The sequence below is a fragment of the Miniopterus schreibersii genome (assembly GCF_964146895.1).
Source record: "Miniopterus schreibersii genome assembly, chromosome: 1".
NCBI classification, from domain to species: Eukaryota; Metazoa; Chordata; class Mammalia; order Chiroptera; family Miniopteridae; genus Miniopterus; species Miniopterus schreibersii.
The window spans coordinates 56,794,438-56,797,393 of NC_138101.1; positions in this window are offsets into that span (position 1 = coordinate 56,794,438).

Consider the following 2,956-nt stretch of genomic DNA (forward strand, 5'->3'; position numbering starts at 1 on the left):
TCGGATGTGGCTGCTTTTTGGGTTTATATGATGAGTAACTGAGGGTAACAAGCCAATGAGAGAACAGGCGACTGACTTCCACCTAAGCCTCTTCCTTCATTTCTTAGATGAAATATGCCTGCCAAACAGGTCAAGCCTGCAAATCCTTCTGGCTATTCGGGGCATTTTATAGGATCTCTGTGTATACACAGCCTGACATATTTGCATACAGTTGGTAAAGTCAAATTTACTGGTGTGATGTTTGCCTATTGCTGCATGTCCATTCAGTTTTCAAGTCTCGCACCTGGGCTCCTGGAACAGGAGCAGGCGTTGGTAGGAGGGAACCCTCTCTACAGGTGCGCACACGGGTGGCTCCCTCACTTCCTTGGGCCTGTTTGGAGAGTCCTTGGCTCACCACCTCCTCCCGGGACCCCCCCCCAGTCTCATCCTTTACCTGCTGAATGTTTCTTCACCGAGGGGCCTGATGACAGAGCATATTTTATTTGCCCAGTAGAATGGTCATGGTTTCATTTACTATTGTGTCCTCTGAATCGAGAGGAGTGCAGGGCTCATGGTCCACGCTAATATATATTTGACGAATGAATGCTCTCAATTTATACTTCCCCACAATTCACATTTTTATAAGGACTCTTTAAATTCTCACTGCTGCTAGTGTATTTTACACTCACTTCTCAGAAAAGCCAGATTGTATAAAGTAAACCTGGAGTGGGGGACTACCATAGAGCCTGTTGACAATCTTCATACAAATTAACAAGTAACAAGTGCATAAATGTTTTTAAAATATATTTTTTCATTCCTTAATGCAGAAATTAATTTCAGTTATACTATTAGGACAGCTCAGTGAAAAGATCCAGTAAAACACCTGGCTGTGTACTATTGGGCTTATAGCTTATCCATAAAACATTTTAATCACAGGCTGGCTTTCAACTTCCAGAAAATTATACTCACAGGCAACAATAGCAACCAGTCAGTCATGTAATATTTCCTATTTCCAAGCGCTTTGAACTTTAAAAAAGCTTAAATGTGTTTAGACACATTTAGTGTAAACATAAGAAATGGAAATAAGTATAAATATTAGTCTATACAGAGTTTAATTACAAAGATATAATTACAGCCCCTTACCTGCCAGATAGATATATGTTAAGCCAAAATCTGGTACAAATGGAATGGGAGCTATACAAAATTAACACATTGTATTTATTATCTCCCACTGAGTTTTAACTTACGTTTTTAAAAAAAATTTTTTTGCCCTTACCTGTATCATTTTTAATCCCCATCTTATGAATGAGGAGACAGAGATACGGGAAATTAGGTAAATTGCCCAGGAATTTTGGATGAACAAGCTAGTGCAGTCAGTGCATTGCCTGGCAGGTAGTTACTGCTTGATAAGCATTAGTGGTTATTGCCTATTTCTTTAATAATGGAAAAATAAATATTAAAAAAAAATAGCCCACACGTAGTTCCTCTTCATTTATTTATTTTGGTAAAGGGGAAGTGTTCAGACAAACCCACCGCCACCTGTCTAGCTGCTCTGCTGATGGAGCAAGAAGGAAGTCTCCACAGAGCTGCCGTTACTCAGCTTCACCATGTCTTTTTCACAGTCAGTTCTCTGAGAAACTAAAACATCTAAAGCTAAAGTGTTTAAACCCAGGATGGAGAAGACAGGAAATGAAGAGTATGTTTCTCTTTCTGCTTCTAACCTATTTGGGTGATTGAAATGTATTTGCAAATCTTTAGAGTGTTTGTTTTCCTAGGTTTCAGTGGTGATCGGGCTATTTTTCGTATTTGACTCCTCAGATGTTGTGAAGAATAATACAGTAATTATCTCCAACGTTGTGAGTCAGTGTTTTTTTCTGCCCAGCTCTTTGGCTAAAAGATGGAAGCAAATAATGGTAATACAAAAAGCTAATATTTGTTAACTGCTTCCTGTGGGCCAGGCATTGAGCAAAGTGCTTGCCAAATAGTATTCTCATTTAATTCCCACAAAATAACATCAGGCATGGTGTGCATATCCTTGAATACAATTATGTAACTGACTAGGGCATGTCATGAAAGCATTTCTGGATGTACAAATTCTCAAACATTTTAATCTTATGAGATTTCATTTTCACTCTTCTGTCAAGAATGGGAAAAGTGAGCATTAGAGTAAGTTAACCTGTTAAGAGTTTTCCAGAATCGATTACTGTTCCCTCTGTATCATTATAATATACATGGTAAGAGAAAGGACCATGCTTTACATCCCACCTCTGCCTTTACCCTGTCCTGTTACCCAGGAGTCTCATTTCCTCTCTCAACCCCAGTTCTTAGAAAATATAAGTGTTGGCCTAGTTACTTCTGAAGTCACTTTCTGTTCTATTATTCAATGACATAATTCACCAACCACCACCCTGAAGACATTTCTCTGTTTTAGGTGAAAACTAAGCCCAAAGGCCCACAGGGTTCTTTGTCTTCACATCTAGCGACAAAGACAAGATACTCAGATCAATGGAAGGCCACCCTCTTTGATAATCCTGGGTCACAGCATGGGCTTACTTTTTACAAACACTAAAGTAATGCAGACAAAGGTGTAATTTAGGAGAATTTTTTGGTGAGATTAAAGCACTTTCCTAAAAGTTATCAAGAAGGCAAGCAACCAAAAATGTACATATTAATAGGATTTGTGTACTTGTAATTTTTACATATTTTGAAAATATATTCATCTGAAGAGGTTTGTTTTCCTCATGAAATCTAGAAAGAGAAGATTTTGGAGAATAAGAATGTATCAGAAAACTTCTGGGACTACAGGGGACTAATAATAGCAAACACTGATATTTATGCTCATCACTGGATACCTGGTACTCAAGGTTTTAATCTGCCAAGGTCTCAAAACCAGCAAGCAGCAGATCCACGGTTTGAGAGTGATCACTCTTTACATACTTGTGTAACTTTCTTTAGCCTGACAATACATGTCAAGCGA